Source organism: Callospermophilus lateralis, chromosome 8 (assembly GCF_048772815.1).
Source record: "Callospermophilus lateralis isolate mCalLat2 chromosome 8, mCalLat2.hap1, whole genome shotgun sequence".
Taxonomy (NCBI): domain Eukaryota; kingdom Metazoa; phylum Chordata; class Mammalia; order Rodentia; family Sciuridae; genus Callospermophilus; species Callospermophilus lateralis.
The window spans coordinates 40,320,720-40,328,622 of record NC_135312.1 but is presented as its reverse complement, the minus strand read 5'-3'; positions in this window follow the sequence as shown (position 1 = coordinate 40,328,622).

The following is a 7,903-nucleotide window of genomic DNA, read 5'->3' as shown; positions in this document are numbered from 1 at the left end:
GGCATGGTGCAGGTCCCTTCACGGAGTAAGTGACAGCAATATTTACTGAGCGCTGCTATGTGCCAGGCCCTGAGCTAAGCACTTCACACACTTCATTCAATCAATCAACCTTTGTAACAACTCTGTGAAAGAACTATCGTAAAGAAGTTGAGGGAGGCTTCCAGAAGAAACAGGTCTAACCAGGGAGGTAGAGAGGCAGGGATCCTGGGCTGCTCCCTCCTCTGAGTTTCTGCTGCTGGGAGGTATGAATTTCCAAAGCCCTGCAGACAGGGAAGGGCCCTGTCAGGACTTGACCTTGAGTTCTTTGTTCCATGACCCAGATGCCTCTCCACACCTAGGTCTACTTTGGGGGTCTGAGTACATAGGCCCATGGAAAGCCATTTTGAAAGTAAACTCAAGTGTAGATATTTGAGAAATCTGTTCTACTTGGCTTTAAAATGGCACATAGCTATTATCAACTTGTTTCTTGTAGGAACAAGGAAGGCTTGCGGTTTTTAGGCAGACTCATTAGCACAAGCATTTCCCAGGTAGGACTGGAGCTGATCCCTGCTGTTACCTTTGTCAGTTTTTGACATGTTTATTATGGTGAGAGTAAGAGTCAAGAAGCGTGGGAGCCCGCAATGCAGACAGGCCACACTTGACTTCTAACTGGGTCAGCGAAAAAACCCACCTTGGAACCAGCGCGATTATCCAATGTCGACATTGCCCAAGAAAGCAGAGTTTGGAGTTTTTCATGCCCTTAGAGGTGTCATTGAATCTTTCTATGACTCAGTCTTGCTCCTGTAAAGCTCTTATAAGTAAAAAACAAAAACTAAAACTAAAAAAACTTTGGAGTCTTTTGTTAAAATAAAACTGATGTGTAAATAATATCATCCACAGTTTAACCTGTGAGTGTTATATAACGCTATTCAAGGGATATGGCCACCCACATTCTAAAATTCAAATCTCAAGAAGGAAACCTGGCAATTTTAAGCAAATCTCTCTCTCTCTCTTTTTTTTTTTTTTAAGTCTTAAGATTTAAGTTATCACAAGGAAATGTGTGTGGTTAAGAAAACTTTCCATTTTGGGAAATAAAAGTATGGGCAAAAACAAAGAGAAACTAAAGCCTAGGGGTTTGGACACAAATAGAAGAATTTTTAAAAATTAAAGACAGGGAATCATGATAGAGCAGGTTTTTGGCCAGCTATTTACTTCCCTGCCACTAGATGGGGCTCACTAGTTGAGGTTATTTCCCTTCCAGATTTGCATTTTGTGTCAGACAACATAGAGAATTCAACTGGGGTTTGGGTTCAGCGCTTTAAAAGATAAGTTATTGGAAGGTATTCAATGGGAATCGTAATAAGATTGACTTTTTTTGTTGGTCACAATAGTCCTATTGAGCAAAGCTAGCTTTATCCCAATTTAACATGAAATAGGTCACTATTAGAAAAGACAGCTTTATTGTGTTTGTATTTGGGATTAACGGATAAAATAAATAGTTCTTTGCTTCCCACAGGGGTTGATGAGCCAGCTTTATTCTAAATGACTGAAGACTTCTGTTCTTTCCAACAAACACAGCCCTCCAATTAGGAGCTGCAAATAAGATTATATGCCCTGAATAAGTCTGAAAAGGTCCTTTTATAATTAGAAAGTTTGTGTGTGGGAAGTGGAAGCAGCAGTAAGTGCTTGCTGTGGCTTCATTAAGAGAGGGACATGAAGATTTCCCAAATCCTCATCTGAGTGCTCTGAAATAGTAAAATAAAAATCATAGAAAACAGTAAGTGTGTTCCATTCCTTCTTCCTTCCTGGAAGTCTTCCCACTGACGTTGTAAGAAGAAGTCAAGGTTATTGCTGTTTTCTTTAATCAGGCACATTTTGGAGACAGTGTCATCTATCCTTAAATACAAGCAAAAAATGTACAATAAAGAATGAAGTTACAACAGCCTTGTTGATATAGGTATACTGCATATTTTCACTTGAATACTTAGTATTTGCTGCTTTCTCATTACCATGACATGAGGCTTTGTTACGTACTATTTGGTTTAACTTATATGAAGCTTCCTGGTCTGGGGACACGCTGTAGTCATTGTCCTCATCTACTCTTCCAGATCAACCAAAGTTTGGTTTGTGAATGGCTATTTCCTGGATGAATAAGCCCCACCTCCGCCCCCTCACACAATGCATTCAGGGCCCACTTGGGTACAGCATTTAAAGCCTCCCAGAACAAAAACTCAGCCATGTGACACTGCCTGCAGGACACAGCTTCCTCTGAACTAACCAGGAAGACAAGGCTGGAGCCCATAGTCTCTAGCTATGAGGGAAACAGCAATCCCCAATAGGGCATCAGAATTGCATCTGATCTCCAACTCAGCCACTTTCACAAATGTATTCTGGGCACTTACAGTGGGTCAGATGGGTCCTGGGTCTGGGCACAGGGCAGGAGATAGGACAAAGACCTCTGCTCTCACAGAGCTGACATTCTAGCTACTTCTCAACCGTGTGGCCTGTTGTACCTTCCTTTGCCACACCTTTTAACTGTAAAATATTGCTTAACTCACAAGGCTAGTAGCTTGAAGACAAATAATATAGCTAGAGGACCCACAAAGGTACTGACACCTAGAAGACACTCATAAATATTTCATGAATGAATGAATATATCCACCACATTAGGAACGCTCTATACCTGGTTTCTTAAACTTTTAAACCCATTTAACAAAACTCAATTATAGATACCATCTCCTGACATTTTAATATTGTACATGTGTGTGCGTGCGCAAACACACACACACACACACACACCCCACCACCACCACCACCAGACAGGTTCTCTGACTTTAGAATCACTGATTATCTCAGGAGTCAAGATCCTGTTTTTACTTTTTGTCGTTTAAATCCTGAGAAAAAATTCTACTCGGAAGTAAGATTCTGTAACAATATTGAATATGCTCTTCCAAAGTACTTTCCCTGCTTCACCCTTATCCCATCTGGAAATCTCAACCCATCCTCCACCAGGGGTTACTGTGCCAAATTGGTTTTCAGTCAATGTTGTTGGCTGCTGGCCTGTTTGACCAAGAAAACTTTCATGTCCTGATGGAACCTCTAGTATTAGGTTATAACAGTTTAATTTAAAGCAGTGGTTCTCAGCCCTGATTGCACCTTAGAGTCATCTGGGGGAGCTTTAGGAAAACACCTAAATGCATATGACTTCTTGGGCATAACCCCAAAGTCACAAACAACAGCAAAAATAGCAAGTGGAGCTCCACGAAACCAACAAGCTTCTGCATGGCAAACGAAGCAGTCAATGGAGTGGAAAGGCAACCTCTGGGATGGGAGAACATATTTGCAAATCACATAGAGGACAAGGAGTTAATACCCAAGCACATAAGGAACTCATATAACCTAATGTTGAGAAGCCAAATAGCTCAAGAATGGACAAAGGGTGCTGGGCGAGGTGCTGCACGCCTGTAATACCAGACACTCAAGAGGCTGAGGCAGGAGGATCTCAAGTTCCAGGATAGCCTCAGCAACTTAGTGAGGCCCTAAGCAACTTAAGGGGACCTTGTCTCTAAATAAAATATAAAAAAGGACCAGGGATGTGGCTCAGTGGTAAAGCACCCCTGGGTCCAATATCCCTGGTATCAGAAAAGGAAAAGAAAATGTAGTATATACATGCAGTTGACTATTATTTAGCCTTAAAAAAAAAAAAAAAAAAAAAGTCCTGACACATAGCTTCAACATGGATGAACCCTGAGGACATAAGGCTAAGTAAAACAAGCCTGAGACAAAAAAGAAAAATACCACATGAGTCTACATATCTGAAAAGTACTCAAACTCAGACAAGCAGAAAATAGAACGATGACCATCAGGGGCTAAGGGTGCAGGAAATAGGGAGTCGTTGTGCAGTGGTACAGAGTTTCAGTCACACAAGATGAAAAGGTTCTAGCGCTCTACACAATGTGTAACCATGTGCATATAGTTATCAATTCTCTATACTTAACTTGCTGAGACCTCATTATAAGTTTTTTTTTTCTATAATAAAAACAGCAAATAAACAGAAACACCTAAAGCCTGGTCCCGCCCTATTCAATTAAATCCAAATCTCCAGGGGTTGAGGCTGTAAGTCCTTTGTTGTTTTTAATGATGACACTATTGTTTTTCCTCTCAGCTCTGCATGTTAGAGAGATGTACACTACAGGAAAATCTCTATAAAGTACATTCTCTTTTGAAAAATTTCCATTCCCCTCCCATATTTGCTTCTGATAGCAACTATAATACCTAATGATACCTATTTGGATCAATGGCACCATCATCTCGAGTTACCTGGCAGGACACTTGAGTGTCCTCCTGAGTTCACTCTTGTCTCCAGCCGCCTCAGACTCCTGTTAATGCTGCATCTTGAGGATCTATCCATCCACCTCTTCCCCTCTCTCTAACTCCATAGCTTTAGGACTGATTTGGTATTTTTCTAAAATTGAAATTTAATTGTGTTGTCTTCATCTTTGAAAAATTTTAACAAATAGCTTTTCAGAATAAAGTTTAAGGCAAACCCAAGATGCCCCTTTTGTCTACTGTACCCACCAAAAGAGAAGAGGTGAGGGTCAAAAGAAGTAAGCTTTTCATAATGCAGTTTATATCCTTATAATTTACATTTCTGAGAATTAATCAAATTAGGTTGGAGGTTTTAATTGGGCCTTGCTCTTCCAAGTGTTGACATTGATTTATATATGGCTATACATGTCATAGCTAACTGCATGATTCCCACTTTGCTGGCTATTCCAGCCCCATCCTCTCTGGCAAGCTGTGCTCCATCATTTCCAACCTACTCTCAGTTCTTAGTAAATGCCATCTCTACCCAGCCTTTGAATTTTCTCACAGGTTGTTCAAATTCTTTACAACACCTTCCCCACCCCTGGCTTTCTCCACTTGACACATTCCTCTTCAGATTTTAAGATCAGATTCTGTGTTCTATTAGTTAAGGGGTGGGAATAGGATGCTTACAACATCGGAAGAAGAACAAAGATGGCTGGCGGAGCCTAAGGGCTTTGAGTCTGTGCACCTTCAATGCCAAAGCCACCTTCTTGGAGTCATTCTCACTAACTTCACGGAGTTTATAAGGACCCTCCCCCCTTTTATTGGCAGGTCAACCAAATGGGAATGCTCTAGAGAAAATGGCACAAAATTACCAAATTTTAAATGTAGCTTAGAATTGCACATGGGAGTAAGCCAGAGTTTGCAAAATTTGCAAAACTGAGATGCATTTTTACACAGACCCAGGAACAGTTGTAAGGAGGTCCACACAAACATAAAAGAGTTATATAAATACAGGAAGTCACTTTTCTCACCCATCCCTAACCACTAAAACTAAAATTGGCATGCCCCTTTTTACTACTACCCAGTAGAATAGAAAGGGGAGCGTCAAATGAGCAGAGAGGGGTTTTATACAATACACTTTAAGTCCATGTAATCTAATATTTCTCTCTCAATAGTAATCAAATTGGGGTTTGAGTTTTGAGTGGACCTTGTAATTCTAAATGTTGTGGTTGATTTGGATATGGCTATTGATTTGCTTTTGAGACTATCGTCTATTTGACAACCAAGGGAAACAATCTTTTTTGAATCTGACCTGCCAAGTTTGATTCCCAAGGAATGACGACATCCATTAGAGGGCCCATATATATTAATGAGCTAGAGGGTGTTGAACTGCACACCCTGTAATTATATCCACAATTGCTTCTACATTTAAAACAAATTCTGATATTATTTGCATGCATCATTGAAAACCAATTATTTATACATGTTGTAATTTTGACTCATAAAAAATGAACATTTGTTTTATACTTTTTTGAGGAGGGAAAAATGCAATGAATAGCATATAATAGGGTCTCTGAAATTATCAGTTACCAAAAATATTTCTTTTTAATCCAAGAAGGCCTGTTAAATAGAAATGTTTGCTTTATTTAGTTTGTTTACTTGCTTATAGTTATTCTTGTTAAAATTCGCAAGTTCAAAAAAAAAATAATTTGACTGTGACATAGGAATTACATCCAAATAATTAGAGAAGAATTTGCCCATTGGTAATTAAAGTTTCAGGGTAAAAAGAATTATAAGATTACGTAAGAGATAATAAATAACATTACTTCCTAGTGAGTAACTGTTCCCTTCAATCTTTGGGAAAGGACTGATTTAATTTTTTGGGTCTTTATTTTAATTTATTCTACTCAAGTGTGAGTTGGAGGGAAGAGTTAGTTGTGGTTATTAAAGACTAAGTACATGCCAAACAACATCATGGGAACTAGGAACACAAAGGCAAATAAGAAACTCCCCTCCTTCAGAACTTCCATTTTAGTGGGCTGCAATATCTGGAAGTTTTAAACATCACCTACAGGAACTTATTTGCTACCCAATATGTGTCCATCAACCCTGGGGGAGGCCAAGGCATTCAGCCCTTACATCAAATATAGCACGGATCATGAATATTTCACAGGCTACAAAAATGTCTTCAGGCCCATAAAGTTCTGGAACTTATGAGGGAAGATTAAATCTGCTGATGTGAACACACAAATGAAGCCAACCCAAGCGTGCTCACTTCTCCTGCAGAGCCTTCACAGGTAAGAAACGGCACAATACAGAGGTTTAGAGAAGTCACACGTGCTACTCTGGAATTAGGCCATGGGCAGTCTTTATGTTTCTTGACTCATGACTTAAAGTAACTAATATCACAACTCCCTGCCTCAGTTTACACTGCTGCAAAATAGAAGGGACAACAGTCCTCATTCCTCAGAGCTACTAAGAGGACTAAGTAATTTCCTGCTTAGGACAAGCCCCCCAAAAAGGACTTTCTAAGTGCGAATTACTGTAAGGGTCCCATTCACTTCGCAATCCAAGTCCCTCTACATCTTTAGAATTCGGCTCTGAACTCCCCATTAGCTCCTCTTAAGATGAACCAAAGACATTTCCCGGGGCTGACTCGGCAAGGAGAGGGAGCAGGGGTAAAATCGTCCTTGCTCTCTGCTGTCAGGTTTGAAATTACCTCATTAGTGGCTTTTTCTTTTTTCTATTTTGCGTATGGCAGACTTTGGGGACTTTAAAGAAATCTATCTAAAAATGCAGATTCCCCAGGGAGAGGCTTCTTCTAGTTTCAGGGAGAACAGAGGTGGCAAGTGTGTGGCACTATGCTGACGGGAAGTACGGGCTTCGCAGCTGCCTTTGTAAATACTGTATTTGGAAAGAAAAAAAAAAAAAATCCTGGCCCGATGCCACCTTTTCCCCTGGTGCCCTGAGAACGATTGCAGGTCCTTTCCCAAAGCTACATCTGCAAAAAGCAGAACTGGCAGGAACAATTCTCAAGGCACAAGTGCCTGGGAAGCCAGGCTGATGAAGAGCTCAGGGGAATGGAGCAAAGCATCCCAAACCCCTCTGTCAACTGCATCTTCAAGGAAGCGGCTGTGTAAGCCCAGCTCTGTAGAGGCCACAGAATGGCTTTTTCACTCTGTCTTAGTTGTTGAAGGGAGGAGGATGCAGCACATTGTAACGAAAACAGGACCTGGTGGTATGTCCCTCCCATGCCTGATATTCTAAGTCCTGTTGCAGTGGTGGGTCACGTTGCTACAGGAGAAGAGGTGAACTGGAGAAGGTGAGGTTTGCCTGATTAGAGCACCACTGTCCAGTAGAAGTAAATGGTGAGACAGACCACCTCTAAGAAAAGAAAAGAAAAGAAAAAGAGGGTTAATATCAATGAGGCATTTTATTCTAACTCACAATAGCCAGAAGACCACCCTTTCACCAGTAATCAATATTTTAAAAATATTAATATGATATTTTACATTTGCTTTCATATTAAGTCTTCAAGATGCACTGTATGTTTTATATCTATAGCAAATCACAAGTTGGACTGGGCATATCCCAAGTGCTCAGTCACCACGTG